At 38.9% G+C, this 20,684-nt stretch overlaps 1 protein-coding gene across 2 annotated transcripts in view; it reads right to left on the bottom strand.

Moving 5' to 3' along the window:
• PPM1L (protein phosphatase, Mg2+/Mn2+ dependent 1L) overlaps positions 1–20,684 on the bottom strand; it is a 100,458-nt gene that overhangs the window by 60,883 nt on the left and 18,891 nt on the right. The window contains exon 1 of one of the 2 annotated variants that reach the window (XM_049801882.1): positions 13,468–13,500. The exons of the other annotated variant lie outside the window; for it this stretch is intronic. The gene's annotated coding sequence lies outside the window, so the exon portion shown is untranslated. Of the gene's footprint in view, positions 1–13,467; positions 13,501–20,684 lie in introns of those variants that run through there. 2 annotated transcript variants of the gene reach the window in all.

Raw genomic sequence — 20,684 nt, 5'->3', positions numbered from 1 at the left:
TCAGTTTAGGAATACTGAAGTGCCTTTTAAAATTTAGACCACATAGTCTGCAATTTGGACAAATGATATTGCTAGGGGCACTTCTATTCAGAAAGGCTAAGCCTGTATAATTTTCTCTTAATAGCATTGTTGCCAGTGCTCCATTTTTCAGGATAATTTGCTTTCGTTGATACAATACTTCACACATCCATATTCATAGAGAATACCAAGGGGGTGTTTTCCATTCATAACTCACAGGTATCTCTATAGCTGCCAATTACTACACTCTAAGTCAACAGAGAACAGGATAATCTCGTATCGTCAGTCTGTCCATAAGGGATGGGGGGACTGAGCTGCCAAGGCCAGCTGAGACCAGCATAATGGAGGAGGAGGAGCTGCAAGAGAAGGAGAAAGCAGTAGCAGCTGCTTCCATCAGCCTGGGTCACCCTGTGTTGTCCCTGCACGCCCTCCACTGTGCCAGCAAGCAGCACACCTCCCCAGCAAATCCAGCCCCCAGCCACCATTCCCTGCTTGGGGGTCACGCAGACCCCCACAGTGCTCAGAGCCGGGCCCCGTGGAGCTGCCCTTTGCCCTGCGCAGCCCCAGGGTACAACGCTGGCCACCAAAGCCCTGCCATCCCTGGCCCCATGGCCATCGCAACCATCCTGCAGCTCCCCGGCTACCTCCGCACAGCTGGCACCCCCTCTGCCTCCCAACCTGCATCCCCCAGCCCCTCAAAGCCAGCAGATACACTCAAACCAGTCTTTCCTAACAGATGCAGCTAGGAGGCACAACCCTCCTTTCAATTCCAGACTTCATCAATCCCCTGTGACATGTCTGGTGTGCCACCTGAGCCAGAATTTTTGGAAGTGGACTTTGATGACTTCTTGATATCTGTGTTTTGCAGATCATCCACTTGAGACAGTACAGCTTAATCTGTGAAGATACAAAGCATGCTCAACTTCATTTGAAATAAAAATAAAATAAAATAAAACAATGTTTTAAACCTGTGGCGACTATGTTCTTGGGCTTTAGATGCCTCAAACAAGACACCCAAAATGTTTTTGTATTTCAGTCTGCCCATAAAGCAGCATGGGCAAACAAATTTTTTTAAGGGACTTCAATAAAGAGCTAGGTAAATATGTATTCCACATGTAGACGATATCATTTTGTACAAGACAGACGAAAAAATCCTTGAAAAACTGATTTAAAAGGGATAGAAACAAACCTGGACACCTATTTGATTCACCAACTTAATTAGGAACTTATTTTACTTGCAGAAATTGCATATTGATCATAGCAATTACTGCTGATGAAGCTGGAGAGGTGGTTTAAACACGTGCCAGGCAGTGCTAACACCGATTTTGTCTTACAGATGCTGACCACTATGGAAACAAAAGCCTTTTTAAGATGAAACTCTGCTGTTACTTGCTGAATTTCTCATCTTGATGAACTTAACTCACAGTTACTTAGAAGCAATTTAAGAAGACTCATGCTTTCATTGACAGCTAATTGCCCAAAGGCTTAATTGGTTTCTTACATGTGAAGTCGGACAGGCAAAAAAAATATCATTAGACTGCGTCACTTAAAACAGAACTTTGTGACTCAAAGAATATTGCTCTATAAATAATACAAACAAATGTTGTGCAGCGCTGCGTCACGCAACAAAGCTCAAGGCAAATGCACCGGACTTGGTGCGAGCAATGGGACAGACACTTGATGCCACACTTAAGCTGCTGAAAAATACATCATAGGAGTTCCTGGGGAATGTATGTCTTCGCATATGGCAAACAAAAATCCAAACTCAAAGAATATTTTCATTTAAGAAAGCAATATCCAAGTCACAAGCGGTGACATCTCTTTGGGCTGATGTACTACTGAGCATTCAAGCTGTCGGTGAGCATTAACAAGTCAGATTATTCAACTTGCAACAAATTAAAGAATAGTGAGCATTTATATAATAGATGCACCAAAAAGGACTGTAACAGTAATGTTGTTTCCCACAGTCTCTGCATAGTAAGCCTTAAAAAGCCATTCTCTTTTCATTTATTCTTTTCTTCTGAAAGCCACAATTATTCCAACAACTCAACATGCTATGCCCTAGCAATTTGTAAATGAAAAACTGAAGTGCTGTTCATTAAGACAGGCAAATTAAAACAGACTGTATTTATCATGCTGTTTGTACAAAGTGAAGGAAAACTGCACATTTACCTCCCTGAACATAACTAAAGCAGGCCCAAAGCTGTAACTTCAGCTGCTTCTGGAAGTTATTCATAGCAGATCCTGTCAAACAACTTTTTAAAGCTTTTATCCCTTTTTAAAAATTTTAAACTCCTCAACAGAAAAAATGCCCATAAGCTTAGAATTGCCAATTCTTCCTGCAAGATGTTGCACTTAAACTGTTAAACTTTCATTAAGATAAGTGTGACCCAAAATAAATAAAACACTCACTCTCCATTTCAGGCCGCAGAATAATAAAATCAACTGTACACAACTAATTGGGATATGGCACAGACAAATCAAAGAAGTGAGAGAAAGCACATGATGCCAAGGAGGACGACACCTGGGATTTGGGGCTCTTCAGGGAAACTTCTCTAAAACAGGACCTGTGTCTCCTTGAATACATAGCTCTGATAATTAATTCCTGGTGGTGACGGTAGAGGAGAAATAACTATTCCATTCTGCTGTTTATTTTCTTTTCTCTTGCCCTATAATCATATACTTCAGGATCACTTTTGAGTACCTAATAAAAACACACATAAATTCGAAGAGACGGATTACAGATAGATCAATTTTAATCCATAATCTCTTTTCTTGCGCATATCCAGGATCAGAAGAATTTATCTTTCACATGTCTGTAGTTTTGTTATAACAGAAAAGTATGTAAAGAGAAAGGTTTAAGTTTGTTCTGAAATAGTATGACTTACAAGGTATTCAGTTATTCATGACAGAGAATTCTGTAGTAAATAATGAGCCATTTATTGACTAAATAAACAGATGAAAACCTAACACAATATGAGTAATTACTGTAGCTGAACAATAGCACCAAGAAACTTGGGAGTGCCATGAGCAGTTGGGCTATGGAGTGGTGACCGGGATGCCTGAGCAACAGAGAGCGCTGGCAGTCGGCGAGCGAGACTCGTGGTATGGCACAGATCACAACGTGCTGCTTGGAATATGTCTGAACGTGTCATTTAAAATTGCTTAGCATGAGCTGAGCAGAAAGATACTGCTAAAAAGGGTTTGAGTGCATGCTTAATATATGCAAAAAACCATTTAATTGCGAAGTACATCAAGGTGCACAATCAAAGATGATATCCAAGTGCTAATGCATGGTATAACGCATAAAAAGCTTACTAAATTAGTACAAAGAAGAAATGTATATTCAAAGAGCTGAACAATGAACAACTGCAGCAGGTTTTCATGCTGAGATTTGGACTTGTGTTGTGGGATGTCTTATACCATTTCCAGCAGGTACAGTCAGCCATGCACAGCATTTATTTTCTACCTTGGCAGGTAACTACCAGGATACGACCAGTACGGCCATCCTCCGGATAAAGGAATAGGGTCATAGTTCTGAAACAGACAGCTGCCTGTGGGACACATGGGAGTTTTGTAAACTGTCTAGTTAATGGCTTTCATATTTGCATATATGTGTCCACAGATTATAGCATGCCACAGTTAAAAGATGTTACCCAGTTACCATGACTAATTCATTCTCCTCAGTTGGCCGCCCCTGCTCCACAGAGGAGACAGTACTTTTTCTAATAAAATTAAAATCTTTCCCTCACCCACCCTGGATATTTTGTCTCAGTCATCAAAAAAAGGCTTTGTATACCCCCAAAATCTGTTAGTTTAGTTGCTAACGTTTCTGCTGACCTAGATCTATTTAGGCCTCAAGTAAACCATAATCAAAATTTAAAACAGAACGAGGGCTTGTCCCCTCCTATACAAATCTGCATAAGAAGTTAAAATGGGCATATTGTAAAACCTTTAGGTGATACAGTAGGTTTAAAATTAAAATACCTCTTTGAAATCTGAAACTGTATTATTTTTCAGTTTGGTCAAACTCTCTGGAAGAAAAGCAGCAATTGCCAACTACCACTCCCTACCAACCTCAGAAAGGCCTATTCTGTTCTTCTGAATTTGAAAGATGAGAAGGCTAAAAACACCTCTTGCGTGCAAATCTGCCCAATAAATCTCAAACCACTAGAAAAAAGGTAACACTTCTTAGACATGAGAATGTTTCTTCAATTTTTCTTCTTACTATTGTACACGAAGACCACTTAGAAGCATACGGTAAAGCATCGATAAACATAGTATGTCCCAAAACGTGCTGTCTGAGCAAATCCTGGCTGGCCTTCTGGCCCCGCTGCCTGTATGTGACCCAAAACAGCACAAGACAGGTTCCTGATCCTGCAGAATCCCGATTCTGAGCCTGCAGAGGTTATGCTGACAGCTTCCCAGTATCCACACCCCAAGGATTTGCAGCACAGCCTACTTTCCTCTTTTTAAATGACAGAAAATTTGGCTGGGCCACCCCCCAAGTGCACAGTGACATAGATGACTCTTCCCAGAATAGACGTGAAAGGGGCTGCGGAGCAGGGTGCTGGTAGCTGGGAGAGATGCACGACTGATGCAGGTTTTGCAACATGAATGCAGGACACACAGGGAAAAAGCTAGCAAATGCCCAAAATTAGGCCTGAACTTGCAAATAAATTATGCGTTTCATACTCAAAATCTTCACTTCTGTGTTGAAGGAAACAATGTTTAGTGCTATGAGGAGAGGAAGTAGGAATTTCAGATCCTGTAATGCTCTGCATGAGGCACTAAATACGGAAATCAGGCAGTGCCGGATGTTTTTAAGTCTTCAGGTTCTAAAGGATACAGATCAGAGACTGGCAGAAACTTGCAGTGCTCAAGTGCCTCAATCCTGTTTAACTTCAAATAAATTAGGCATATAGTCACTTTGTGAAAATCTCAGAAAATAACTAGCAGCAAGCTGCACAAACGCCTAAAATATTTTGTCATTAATTTATCTGTTCAACAGTCTAGCTTTATGTTCACCATACCTGTTGTTGAACATTATTTGCTTTGCATTATTTAATAAACATAGATTCCAATTAAAAAAATGCAACAGAAAATTTATTGTGCACTCATTTGTCGCAGAATCATAGAATGGTCTGGGTTGGAAGGGACCTTGAAGATCACCTAGTTCTAACCCCCCTGCCATGGGCAGGGACACCTTCCACCAGACCAGGTTGCTCCAAGCCCCATCCAACCTGGTCTTGAACACTGCCAGGGATGGGGCAGCCACAACTCCTCTGGGCAACCTGTCCCAGTGTCTCACCACCCTCACTGTGAAGAACTTCTTCCTTACAGCTAATCTAAATCTACCCCCTTTCAGTTTAAAGCCATTACCCCTTGTCCTATCCCTACTTGCCCTTGTAAAAAGTCCCTCCCCATCTTTCCTGCAGGCCCCCTTTAGGTACTGGAAGGCTGCTGTAAGGTCTCCCTGGAGCCTTTTCTCTTCCAGGCTGAACAACCCCAACTCTCTCAGCCTGTCCTCATAGGAGAAGATTTGTCACTTGATTTGGCTGTAGTTAACAACATCAATTCATCTTTTTAAACCACTCCCCAGTTACTTATGGAAACACATGCAACCCACAGTACAAACACCTGGCAACACATGTATTAACATCTGAAAAGGTACTAAGCCAAGAAGCCAGATTCAACATCACAGCTCCCTCCAGCCACTGAACACTTGGCATGCATTAAGGAGAATATCTCCAACTACTCTCATGGAAAAATTAATACAGTTTCAGTTCAGCAGCCTAAAACCAAGTGTCCCCACAGGAAAACAAACTTCCAAGCTGCTATCGAAATGAACTTCACTAGGTCTAATGAGACCAATTGTACAATTAACTACATAAAAACACTCCTTATTTTGGATTATTCATTGAAAAAACTGTTTGTTTAAAAGGTACATATTTTTGTGATCAGTAGTGCCCTTGTTTTAACCTAGACTGTAGTATCTACAGGCCTCACAATGTTTGGTATATTTGTATTCAGACATTTGTAATGCTAGGAAGTTTTTCTCCCTGCTCCAAAGATGGGGAAATGAAGCACACGAAAGTTAAATAATTACCCAAGGTCATACAGGAACTCTGCAGTAGAGAAAAGGCTGGCCGGTGATGTAATTACTGAGCCAGTCTGCCTCTCTGGTGTATCCAATAAAGGCACTAGAAAAGGCTTGTAAAGTTAACATCAGAATGAATTTATTTTGGGGAAAATACCCCATGTAACATGATCTTAAATTAGAGTAGTTTTTTAAAACACTCCAATTCTTCATTTTGAAAAATCATTTTGTGTACTTCTCTTAGATGTAACAGGCTCCTGAACAAATACAAACTTCACTGTTTAATTATCACAGTAAATGTTTTAAGATCAAGGCAATCAAAAGTAGGAATAGTGATGTAACTGTAAGAACCATTGACAGCAAAAGCCAAGAAACACTGCAGTCGTGCACCCCAGGCTTTCAGCCTCAGTTTGCTCATCTGTGTGAAGTCAACCTTCCACTATACTCCTCCAACCACGTGTCAGCTCCAGAGGAATGCATTAAAGGCTTTCTTGCCTTCACACAGCAGGTTCGAAAACACTTGAGATGGTTTCAGATTCCTCCTAATAGAAGCTGCCACTCACAGCAACACTTTGAAACTTTAAACATATTGAAGAGGCTGAAATACTAAACCTTTTAAAATAAGTGGGAAGAAACATAATTACAAGAGGCATCTATTTAGGAAAGGCTGCATGCAGCCCTATATTAGATTTCCTACAGATATGCAAACTTTTATCCTAATACTGTGTTTTTTATATGTTTGTATGATATGATTTATTTTTGAACTTGTTACCATCTTAAAGTTATACTCCTGAGTCTGCAGAGCTGAGGGACTGCCTTTTAAGAGAAGGACTTTTCCAGATTGTCCTTTTTTTGCAAAGTATCGCCATATTCTCAACAGCCACAGAGACAGTTTAACAGAAAAGCAAAGAAAGGAAGGAGGCAGTAGTGTTTATGTTATTCATTTGTAAGATTATCTGGGAGTATTTATTCCCAAACAATTAATTCCCTCAGTTTGACAGCATAAAAGGAAACTAGTTGATATGTAAACATAAAAGCGATATTTCAGCAGGAATAAGCATGTCGGGAGGAAACGTAGATTTTCATTAATCAACAGGAAGCAACAAAGACTACCTTGCTAATCCATGTTGATGCCCTTCAGAAGCTATCCAACTATGACTACATGCTTTTTAGCTTTGAGAGACGAGAGTTAAACACAAAGTGGTTTATGCTCACAGGATAGACCTTATTAAGAAAGGAAAGCTGAAATTGATACAATTGTGGAGAAGGACATGGTCCTGTGATCATTTATTTTAAATTTCTAGCGGTTCCTAGGGAACTGCCTACATCACAGGCAGAGGATTTTATATCCTCTAAATAAAAAGGTCCTACATCCAAGTGGAAAGCCATGAAAGGATTCACTCCCAAATTGGGAATAAAGTCTTGTACTTCTTATGGAGCTTTATTTCACCACATAAGCCCCAAAGTGTTTGCTCTTCACATCCTGAAGCCTCTTGCATTACAATTAAATGTCACTTGGTAGTTTTCTACTCCTCATATTTTACTGCTTATGGGAGAGCTAGTTTTTAATATTTTGTATCATTAAACATTTAGCTAGATACTTACATGGTCCTCAACCCTGTGATATCTAATTTGTGCCCATCTGTCTTGAAATAATTAGGGCCTAATCTAGTGAATTCATTTGGCTTGTATTAGACTCTTTCTGAATTATAATGATCAAACATCAGCAAAAGTACTGGGAGATGCTAGATGTTATTGTGAAAGATGCTGATCCCCATAATGGAGATCTGCAAGAGGGAGACATACAGATCTTGTGAAGGGACTAGCAGGGTTGTATCAGGTGTGGGAAATTCATTAGTTATCTGGAACTGGCTGAATATTTAAATATTTATTCTTCTCCCACTTCTAAAACACCATAAATATGTCACTATATGCTTACCTCTCATCAAAGTTCACCAGATGGTATTAAACTATATGGGATGTAACTAAAACATACCACTGGACTGAGTTACTCTGCAAACAAAAAGTGATGCCAAGATTAATTTACTCCCAACTTCTCTAAATACCTAGGTAAAAACCAGTTTTTAAACAAGGTATCTAACAACCAAAGCCCATTTCTGAATACTAATAATTAAATAAAAAGCTCTTTTGTCAAAACAGCCAAGCCTGCCTCGGAGTGGGCTGACATTCCAGCAACAGAATCAGGAGGCGAAGAGAGCAAAAGCTTTGCAAGAACAATTGCCTTCTATGAAGACACCATGCCAGGCAGGCAGATTTTGGGTTTTTTGCTATTTTTTGTTTCGCACACATAATGCGTTGTTGTTCTTTGCTTTCTTTCCTTTTACTCACTGCACCCAAGCACAACTGCTCTCTACTGGGGAAATGCCTGTAGTTTCTGCAAAGAGATATATTTGTTCAACTAACTGTGAGCTCAGAACTTCATCAAATTAGCAGAGCACTACTTACAGCTGATAACTCTATCCAGATGATCTAATTAGAAATCCACAAAGTGTCAAAGCACTGTCAGACAATTCCTCACTCTCTTCCCATGTGAAAACTGTTGAACACGAAACAGCTGGATGCACAGTACAAGTAGATCGCCTATATGCAGACAACTTTACCAATAGCTACAAAACAAAGAATTTATTCACTTGGCATTACATATAACAAATTTAACTACACTTTTTACCCCCTCCCCCAATCGTGTTTCACATTTGTATTACCAAGTGATAAACTAGTATAGTAAATCTAGCCAGGCAGCGAATAATGACTTTTCCAGCAAAGGAATAAATCAGGACTCAATAAGCACAGTCAGATGTTGCTATGACAGTGGACCGTTAATGTGCAAAGCTAACGAAAAAAGCAAAATATTTGAATATGTTTTGCAGTGGCTTTTAAAAAATATTTTATTATATTATTGTCCGTACCTTTTTCTATATCAGAACCCGTTCTCTAAACTGCGTTGAACTCCTCTGTAAGGTTGTATACTCATCCTATAAAATCACAGACCACAATTCACTTGAAAAAAACCAGAAAGTCTCCTCCCAAACACATACAATTTGTGTAGCAACAGTACACAGAGATAAGTACAAGGCAATGGCAATCCAGGACTCTTTCCCAGCAGGGAAAGAAAAGCAGGACAGTACCGCATACAAGACATGAGCTGGATCCGAGAATAGATCCAAGACCGACAGTCTTAGGAGCTCAACCAGAGAGTAGGAGAACTCAGCATTAACAACACATTTGGAAAAACAGTGGAGCGAAGACCGTATTAATGACTGGGAATGGACTGGAGAAAGTGCCTCACTATTTAGTTTGAAGCAGTTGTCCTTATTAACCAGCCAGGAAACACCACCACAAAAAAAAGACAAAACACACCTAGTCCGAGGAAATTGATGAGCACCTGTCGAGGTGTTGCAGAATTTAGCCCTCAGATACATAGACTATCAGTCAAGGAAATTTTAACAGTAACAGTGATAGATGATCAGGACTTGGCCATGAACACTGACATCTTAGCTCAGAGAGAACAGAGGGTGAAATTTGCACATTTTACCTTTAGCTGTAAAAGAAGAAAAAGAAAGGCTGAGAGGACAGCTTCCAAGGACTCTCCCAGAACATGGGGAGATAAAGATTAAGCAAAAAATAAAAAATAAGAAAAAAATGCTGAAAAAGAAGTATGAAACACAGGAGATAACCTAAGGCCCAGGAAAAGACGAGACATAAAAGCACTGGAAGGTCTAAACTCTCAGTCAAGTCGGGTCACGAGATCAGAGATAGCTACAAAGAAAATCAAAGTGCCTGATGTTTTAGGAAGAAAGATGCTGGCAAGGATGTGATAATTTGCAAAACTTGCATAAAAACATGAATGAGAACACTGAAATTGAATATAAGTTTTTCCTATAAAAACTACTGTACCAAAACCAGGCTACAAAAAGGACCACAATGATGAAGAAAAGCTAAATGAAAATTGATCTAGTTTTCCTCTCATGTTGAAGATAGTAACTATTTTCAGTATTCCTCTATTTAAGGTACAGAGAGTTTGTGGGGACAGCCGTATGCACCAGAAGCTCCATCATAATTATCGACTTTGGAGGAACTACTAGGCAGGAAATCAGATACCTGGAAGTATGCTTTGAAACCTTAGCAGCACTACCCAAATGTCTGTTGAGACACCGAGGTTAAAGAACATGGAGTATCGTTGACTCAGGTGTGATAGAACAGTGTCAAAATAAAAGTAATGAAAGGAGCTCTACAAGTGTTTCTGAGGACTGCTCGTGCCTTTGGACAACTCTTCAGGTGCTCCAGTACTACTGGCATTTACCCTACCTGGCACACATGGACCTGCTCTAATGAGGCAGGCAGGTCACTTTTAGACAGTGTTGGGATGGAATAAGATAAGCTTGCAAGCGGCAACACTCAAGTTTGACTCTGCCAGAAGAATGAACTCCTATCTATCAGATCAGGGCTTTGTTTTAAGCTGTTCCCCAGCACAACAATGCTATAGCTCCAAGGAGACCTGAAAAAGCCACCAGGCTGTCATATCAAATGAGTATTTAAATTCTAAGCATTAGGACTTCTATCTCTTCCAGAGGACAGCATGTTCCACCCCTACTACAGCAGCAAATGGATTACAAATACATATATCTAAATACAGCACTTGAAAGAGTTTCTTCTCTACTGAAATTTTCATATACATTTATAGCACTCAGGATTTTTTGAAACTATTAAAACAGTTTTCATAAATGTAATTCAGTTCCTATGCCTACAGTCCCTATTTCATTACTGGTGCTCTAGCAATGTGGTTTAATCACTCACTCTCCAAATGCTTTATAAAACAATATGCTTACAATGTATTATAATCCTTATTGACAAGCAACCTATGAAAAACAAGATTATATTCCCAGAAGGTGGGTTGTTTGGTTGTTGTTGGGGGTTTTTTTGTTTGTTTGTTTTTGTTGTTGTTGTTTGGGGGGGGGGGGGGGAAGAGATTAGTTTCTTTAGGCTCTGGAAAGAAAATTTATAAAACTACAATAATAAAACCACACTATTATTTCTAGAATGGTGTACTTTGAAGTGTAATTGATTTTGCAGGCAATCGATTGTAAAATTAGAGGCTCATAATTTGTTATCTTAACCTCTCCCCAATGTTGGCTATATATCAGGTTGAATGAATTCTAAGAAAATAGCAACTCTAATTTAAAATCTCTCTTTAAGTCTTTATAAGTGTGAAGTTTTTATAATTTTGATCCCTCAAATTTGTCATCTGAAGCCATTTTCAGCATGTACAGGGATTCTTATCAAGTTGTTTATCTATTTCTCCCTTGCTAACAGCTTGACTGCCTTATGCCATACAACATGGATTTAACACAAAGACACCTCTTGTGTGGCTGGTACTCAACAGATGGAAGTATAAAGTCATTTTTATTGTGTTCACTGCTACTTCCACAAGTTCTACAAATTAAATGGTGATAAAATGATACTCCTATGTATGCTTTGTCACAGGCAGGTCTGTCTTCAAGATTTTTAAAACAAAGCAAGAAGAGACATTCATCTTTATTTTGATAAACATAATAAGCAACTTCTTTTCCCTTTCAAAGTTACATTAACATTTACTTATTTGTGGACTGGCAGTGATCTGTGCTGGACCTAGCATGCTCCTGGAGCTAAATACTGACAGTGTAGGTAGTGCAATCTATTTTGGAGAAAAAACTTTAGCCTCCAAAACTTGATGCATCAATGTCATCACTGGTTTAAAATTAAAGTGTCAGCACTGGCCTAAAGAGACTTTTTCGAGTGCAGATGAGGCAGATAAGCAAACCCAGCAAATACTGTGCTCTGAAGTGGGAATAAAGTAGCATGTTAAGAAATCCATCTGCTGAACTGTTTACAAGCTTTTCACCATACACTTTTGCCACGTCTGGCAGGATTAGCAACCACACTTCTCAAGATATGTAGAGGAAAAATTTTAAAACAATATTATTTATGTAACTCATGATGATTTTCAAGTGAACTTGTTCGATGTGAAGCATTTATTTTCCTGGCTGACTTTTTGAACTGACACTGCCAAACAGGCAAGCACTTTTACAGAGACACAAATTTTAATCTTGAACCAAACACTGTTGCTCTGGGATGCCACAACTGATGCTAACAACAGTCTGAGGCCGTCAACAAAAGAGGGAAATTTCTCCTATCATAATGACCTCTGCGATTTGAACCCTCATCATCACTGGCAGACAGGAAGATGAACACTCATCTTACACTACAGCAAATAGTATTTTAAAAGTAATTTGCAAACATAGGTTCACAAACTGGCTGAAGAGGAACCGATTTTTTTTAATCTCCATTTAAACACATTATTAAAGCACAAATTAAGAACAGCCTGCATTTTCTCCATAGAAGTACCATATAATTTACAAATAGAATAATCTTAACTGCATTGTCTGTTTTTTAATTATTATTATTATTAAAATTTGAATTATTTCCCTCTCATTTTGCTCTGCCTGATTTTAGTCATAGTTCTGAAGCAATCAGGAATCTTTCGTATCAGTTACTGAACTATCGTTGCTCATCCAGGTAAGAGACAGTCTTCACCACACTTAAATAGACAAAAACAAAAACACACCTTACTAAGACCCAGCATAGACAATTATCACTTTAAAAATAAACAAACCCCAAACCAATCATTGAATAGCTTTAGTCCAAAACTCATCAGATCAGAGCTGGTTGCCACCTACCACTCAGTTCCCTTTGTCATAGAGGAGTAAAACTAATTAACCCACCTTTACTACTACAAGAAAACGCAGTGTTTAAGGACTTTTTTATAAAACTTACAGCTATTATTAAGATAATCTCTGACTTCTCTAATTTTTGCTATACTGAAGACACAACACAAAGAAAACATCAAACGGAATGCCTGCATTTACATTAAAGGAAATAAAAATTAATAAATAAGGCTGAGATGATGCCAAACAGGTCAAGATGCATGAAAGCCCATTTGGAATCACACACACTGTCAATTACAAAATTAAAATAAACCATAATACTGAGAATCTGTGAAATGCAATCAATGAGGCCAAGAGAACAAAAGCTTACTAAACACATGAAATAATATTTCAGTAAGATTGACATTTACTGGTATGCTAAGTATTGGCTCCAATCAAGGCAGAACCTGAGCTCTAGCTTCAACTCCTAACTAAATTTATAGCATTATCACATTTGTGTAAACAAAAAAAGGAGTAATACACATATACATTATGAGATACTATGTATTTTGCAATTAGATCATGTAAAAATGATATAATATGGCACAGATGTTATTTATAGATTATTTGGGAGTTTATCACCGTCACCTTGCTTTAGAGCGGAACCAGATATGTAGGGGCTTGGCACAGAAGAAACATCATCTACACTCCCTCATCCTCTGCTGTGTGGAGCTCATTTATCCCCAGTAACTCCTATTCCAACCACTGGTGTGGAGACAGTCCCTCTTCTCTTCTAGTGACACAGTTTTTCTAGGAACACATTGCTCCATTTTAGCCGCCTTCTGTCTGTAAAAGGCTACTGCTTACTTCACAAGACCATTGCTAAGAATAAAACATTTGTTAACATTAAGAATGCTACACAAATTCAAAGATGCATAAACAGAGAACTGCTTTCTTTTAACCAGAGCAGTTGTTTCAATACATAAGATTCAGTTTAATATGGAAGACACACACACATTGAGGGAGGTATTTCATAGCGAGGACGTTCCGCAAGCCAGTTTTAAGAGACCCCAAAACTTCCAGGTTATGGCACATCACTTGAGTTTCTATGGGCTTCATGACAGGTTGCCTACAGTCAGTGCCAGGAGACCTGGGTATCTTTTCCAACTGAATTTATGGAGCTCAAAATATAAAGGCTTTGCAATGCTATATTTTACTTGCCTTTTAATGGCTGGAAGGAGAGAAGTGCTGTTACTCCTGCTGCCAAGATTCTTCAGTTCCAAAAGTGCAACAGCTACTTTTAGATCAGAGAGTCCTCAGATTCAACCCCCACAAAGTTTCTTCTCTATATATTATGTCTGTTTTGGAGCGTTGTAATGCTGTTAACTCTGTAATGAATATTAATATAGCCTTTGGGGAGATTTGTTCTGTCTCTACTATGCCTTGCGTATTATGAAGCACTTTAAAATCTGCAATAACAGTTTATCATATCAGAGACAAGTAATTCATTGTACCCCAGCACAATGGATGCACACACAAACCCATGCACTCAAACACCACCTTAATTATGTCTCCTGCCTTCTTCCCACGAAATATATTCTTTCACAAGACATGAACTATGGCTGGCTTCTGCTGCTGTAGTTTAAAAAAAAAAACAAACCACGCAGAAAAGCAGCACTACTAGTCTCCCACACCTCTGCAACATTTCTAAAGAATCAATTACTTCTCCCATAGGTTCCCAGACTGAATCAAAACCACAAGCTGTTTAATGTCCAAAACCAGACACACGCACACAAAAAAAAAAGAATACAAGAAGGGGTCAGCAGTGAATACTTGCGACACCAAGGCCAAAGGAGCTAAGCTAATCATCAGAGGCAGGGCTTGAAAAGGAATAGGAAAAATATTTCTAACGAGGCACAGGTGTAAAAACCACACAGAAAGATTGGAGGGGGGGGAGAAACACCAGAGAGTGAGTCACAAAAATACTTGAAGTTTGCCCCAAATAGCCTAACCTGAGGCACCACCCTTGCAAAGAAAAACATGTTCTTTACGTCATGTTTACCCAGAAAAACAAGTGCCTGAAACTACAGCATATGTGCACTGAAATCCAGCTAAGTGGTGGTCCCTGCCCCACGTCCCCTCTCCTCCCTTCCGGCTGGCTCTGGGGTTAGCCCATGCCTGTAGATTCCAGCTGGAAAAAAACAACTTCCGGCAATTTAGCTTCCTGAAGCAGCTCTTGACAGTCAGTGAGGTGTCAGGGCAGGAGGAAGGCAAGGCCAGGGTAGCAGTGAGGGGAAATATCCTCTTTTATGAGCTTGACACCCTGAACCCACATCCTGGTTACTTCTGCTAAGCAACTTACTGTTTAGCAGATGAGCTGCGATACAGGCACCTCGTCGAGAAGTTAAAAACCACCTTTGTAGTCTCAGTCATCCTGCTGGAATAAATTAATATATTTTTTTACTTTAGAGTGAAGCAGCTGTGAGCACAAGCACAGCTGGGTGGTGTGGCTGAGGAGAAAAGCTGCAGCTGGTGGAGCCCCAGTAACGCTCTCCCTTGCATGGCCTGTGCTTACCTGGGGTCAGATCTCAGTGAGCACTGGCTGGTAGCTTTGAACTAGTCGGTTGGCTTCAGCTAATTTCACTGGATAGAACAGACAGCTTGTTAGAAAAGGTACTCTCATCTCGGTGCAGAAGCTCCGCGGGGTTTTATTTTGCTTGCTTGCTTGTTTGCTATGATATAGCAGGCTATAAACAGCAAAAGCAAACCCCACAAAACCACACAGCTTTTGGCTTAGAGAGGTATCGCCGCTCTAACTGCATGAAACAACCTCATTTCAATTTGGTCGGCTGACGAGGTGCTGGGTTTTTATTAGGTCGGTACCCAGGGGGGACTGTGGAATTAGGAATGCCTCCCCCCCTTTTTTTAGCACAGTGAAGCTGTGGAGGAAACAAAGTCCACTGAGAGTTTAACAGCAAGACAGAAAAGTTTTAACTGCAGTGTTTCGAGTGTCCAGAAAAAGACGAAAACAAGTAGAGTATGCAGAAGGCAGCTATGCCAGTTAAAAGGGTAGATACAGGGTGAAACAGGACACCCTACGCTAGAGGATTTTTAAGACCTGTATGTTGATGCAAAGTAATTTAGTGCGAACAAATTAAATGTCAATCTACCGGAACCTCTGCATATAGATGAACCCTAAGAAAACACAGGCTAGTCTGTGGAAGACTGGTTAGAGCTATTTCTGATGAGCTTGGAAAGAAACCTACTCTGTGACTCTAAATCCAAAGCAGGAAGCTATACATATGGCAAATTTCCTGATGATACCTGGCCTAACTTTAGATGGTATTACTCACTGCAGATTAGTGCTTTTTACACTGTGTCAAATGTTCTACCGTAATTGTTTTTTCTTTCTTTTTTTTTAAAAAAAGGTACAACATACTCCACTGAAAGAGCCGCCAAAATACATGAATTTACCATATTAAAGGTTTTCTAAAGATTTCAGGCAAATGTTTTAACACAAAAATTCAGAAATATTAAGACATTTTTCTTTCTACTAGTATAAAAGCATTCCTGCTGCAGGTGTTTCTCAAAGGCAGAGAACACCAGGACCACCTGAAAGGCAAAGGACTTGGATCTCTCTTCATGATGCTGGCACTGCTCTCTCATGCTGGTTACTACCACATCTGCATCTCTAAAACGCTAACAGTCTAGTGTGGATGTTTTGATCAGCTGGAAATATGCAACTCTCAAACTCTTTCCTCAGGTTTTCTTAAAAAATCCCCCTGCTAAATCAACTGCTAAATCAAAGCAAATTTCCCATTGTGCCTCTTGAAATTTTTTTGCTGCCCTCCAGGCTTCAGTGGAATAGCGGTTTGCATTTCAGACTTTCCTGTATTTCATTCTTGCCCCAGTGGCATCTGAATTTAGCATGAAATCTAAATGAACCATTGCCAGTTTTTGCTGTTAAGTCTTACGCGAACATTTTGTGTCCCATAGACCACTAAGGATTTTTATTTCTGCATTTAAAGACTAGGACTTCACTTGTAAGCAAATGTGTGTGCATGCATGTTTGTGTATAAATACATTTATCTAAACATATTCCTCCTCTTACTGACTAGCAGACTAAATTGAAAGATAATATGACCTAAGAAAGCTGACTGATAAATAAATTTCTTTAACACAGATACTTAATCAGCATCTCTAGTTGGGATGATCCCTCTCTTCAGACACTGCATCTCTAACTGAACAGCACGAGAAGGATTATTGTAGGTACACAGGCTATGTCACAGAAAAAGAATTAGGTTGCATTTACTTGTGCCATTTGTGGTAAACTAATTGTGGCCTTTCTGATAAGACAAAGCAAGGACCATTTCTTGGAAAACATTTATTTTTATATATATAAAATCCTGCCATGGAAGAAATACGTATTTAATTTAATGTATATTTAAGAGTACCAACTGGATCTTAATGCATCACAAAGAAAGAAGATTTTCTTCCTTGCAAGGTAGTCCAAGGGAGCGGTTACTTGTGAGCATTGCTTGAATGTGTTGTCACATATTCAAGACACTGTATGGGGTTAAGTGTTCCTAGGACACGGTAATACATGTTCTCCTGATTACAAGCAGAAGATGAGGGCTGTAGACTTCAGTGCAAAGGTTTTTTATGTAGGACAAAGCAAAAAGCAGATGAGCAATAACATCACATTAACTGAAACAGACAAGAGAGGCTAGCAACAGACCGCATCTGAGATACATCCTGCTACAGACATCTTACATAGCTAGAGAAAATCTCAAAATGGAAAATATTCAAATGAAAAAGCACGCATGAAAAAAATAGCACATTTAGAGGTGTTTGGAAGTCAGTGTTGTACTGAGAGGCCAGAGTAACTTCACAGCTGGGGTATTCATAGCAGTGACCACTCACGCAAAGATTTAATCAACTCTGCCAGGTCTGCCTACTGACTGGAGATTTTCCATGTGCAAAAGTCTTTTTATAACATCCTGAAGTTCAGCGTTTGACCTCTATTTTGAAATGTCTTTTTCCTAGCCAGTCACCCAATAGATTTAAAGATTTTGCAAACAAATAGATGTTTGTGTCACAGGACAGATTAGATCATTTTAAGTAATACACTACACTTACCAGTTCCTTTTTCTCTGTTTTAGCTATAGATAATATTTTGAGGTCTATTTGAATAGCAAGACTATTATTTTTTCTTCTTTACTGAACTGCTGAGCACTGAAGAAAACTGCTTGTGTCCAGTCAAAATACTGTCACATTACAGATGAGTTCTGTTTCAACTTCTGTTTTTGTTTCTATGAAAAAATAAGATTAATTCAAACTATTTCAATTTCTTTCTGCAGACAGACTTGCTCTGCTAGCAAGTATCCTTCAGTTTGCATCACAGCTGTAATGGTCATTCCCCAAAAGTGTATTTCCATGTCTCTCAATCTTAGAATAAGATATTTTCTTGCAACACAACTGCTCAGCTGATAAATTAAAGAAATGGTCTCATCTTCAGCATAGAAGAGTCTTCCAACCAGAAGTACACTGCTGCACAATTTCTCTGCAAAGTGGTTCAGAAATTAAAAAAATAATTATCATCATATTTTTTGGCACAGTAAATAAAAATCAAATTCAGACTGAACATCTGGTAATTATTAGAGATTAACAGCCTTTATAATATGGCAAAATTTTCTCTTCTTTTCTACCTTGTCTCAATATGTAAAGAATTGAAAGTCGGTCTTTCAAACTTAACTTCTCAAAAAGAAAATGTGCACTGAACTCTGGAGGACACCACTGCAACAATGTTTACCATGGGATGGTCATTACCTCAAAACCAGACCAACGCGTTACAGGGAAAACCAATTACTTACTGGGATTGAGGAAGATCAAATAATCACAGAGCATGAGTATGACTATATCCAGGTTTTAAAAACTGCATTATTTCTCTAAAGAGAAGTCATGTATTAAGATGGGATTAATTTAAGATGGGACTAATAAATCCCATAATAAATACAATAATTATTTTAAAGGGTCATGTTTACAATAGGTACTCAAAATATTTTGAAAGAAAAATGTGGTTTCTGCAATGAAAAAACTTAGTGAAGCGAGTTTTTGTATATCACCATTCCATTTCAATGGCAGATACAATATACACAGCAAATGCTCAACCTCTGACACGCTAACACAGCTTTACAGAGGTACTAAAACAACGTTTCCTGTTTTTTCACTTGGAACAATTTAAAATAACAAATCTTCAAGACCCTCTTGACTAACAGAGACCTAAAACACCAATAATGCTCACAGATTCTTCATATTCTAGATGGTCTATCTTGAATTCTCCATTCCTGACGTGTGGCTCTGATAAATTTTGTCCATGAGCAGCTGTAGCCTTCAAATAGCAAATTTTCAGGCAGACCTCTTGCTCTTTTTCAGTTGGTGAAATAGCACAATGTTTCTTTCAAGTATTCTTACTTTTTGCTAAAGAAATCTCTACCCTTTCTTTGATATGAAATAGAACTTTGTTAATTGGGTTCTCTCTCATACTTTACACGTTTCATGGCCTCTGTTTTCCTGTATTAGCACACATCACTTCAACAGTCTTTGAACAAGTTCCCACAGAGCAAGACTGCTGTCCACCAAAGGCATTCCCCTGACATAATAAATAGTTGTCATTTCAGTCATCTTCTGCCAGCCAAACAAGAGCTGAAAACACCATCTGGGAGAATCACGGGAGGACAGACTACTAGTCCTGGACATCCTAACAAAAAGCAGAAATGAATTGGTTACAGCTGCACAATGCTGCAGTTCTTGTCCTCTTTTTGCTCTTCCTCATGTCTTTCCTTACATACTTGCACATGCTAAATCTTTTCCTTTTTGGTCTCAAAGTTCTGTTTCCATTTCATCTAGATGAATGCCTTACAACTAAGGAAGTCTGAAGAACTTCAATCTGCAGGGGGAAAGGCAGCAGTCACATCAGGATTACAACCAGGGAGCGATGAATTATTCAGCCAACGTAAATCTACAATTTTTACTGTATGGGCAATTTAAAAAATTAATGAATTTCACTTTTAGGGCAGTTTTAAGCAACCTTTATGAAGTGGGAGCAAAAAGTTGCTCCAAACTCTCCCATCTCCTCCTTTGTTAAATCCAGTCTGCATTGACATGGCAAGGATTATAGGCAAACCATCTCCTACAGTCAAATCATGAGCAAGTTGTATACCTATAAGCAATGAAGGAAAAACATCGCTGATCTTAAACACATACATGTGTAAGAACCAGTTTCATTTTAAAGAAGACCTCTCTTAGCTTTTAGTAAAAGTCTATTAAAAATACTTTCAGGATATGGAACCTTTATGGTTATAATATGCTTTCAACTTAAAAATGATAGTAACATTTTGGAGTCTCACCTCCTACTGTTCACGTATGCACTATGACCAAACATGCAGAATGTTTCTCCCCAGGCTTGACTCATTAAATGAGTATGTATGCATATTTCTTCTCCAGAAAAAAAGAATCATTACTAACTCGGATGAAATCCAGATATCGTGCTGGATAGTGCTTTGCAAGCTTCCCTATTCATGTTTCAAACCCATCTAAATCCAGATTGGAATTCAGTTTTTAAGACGCGCTATAAGGATTTAAAGCCTATACTTAAAAAGCTGTATATAAAATAACAAACCCCAATATCCATAGAATGAGTAATTAGCACTAAATTCTCTCATATAGCAGAATCTGAAACAGCACTTGATTATCTTCTGTTACTAGCTAGAAAACCCAATTCCATCCTAATGAACAATAATCTGGTTTCACGCACAAATACCAAGTATCAACTCCCGCAATAGCTAACAAATATTTCATTTAAG

This window comes from Accipiter gentilis, chromosome 6, assembly GCF_929443795.1.
Source record: "Accipiter gentilis chromosome 6, bAccGen1.1, whole genome shotgun sequence".
NCBI classification, from domain to species: Eukaryota; Metazoa; Chordata; class Aves; order Accipitriformes; family Accipitridae; genus Astur; species Astur gentilis.
The sequence above is the reverse complement of the archived record's forward strand: the minus strand, read 5'-3'. Positions and strand labels throughout refer to the sequence as shown.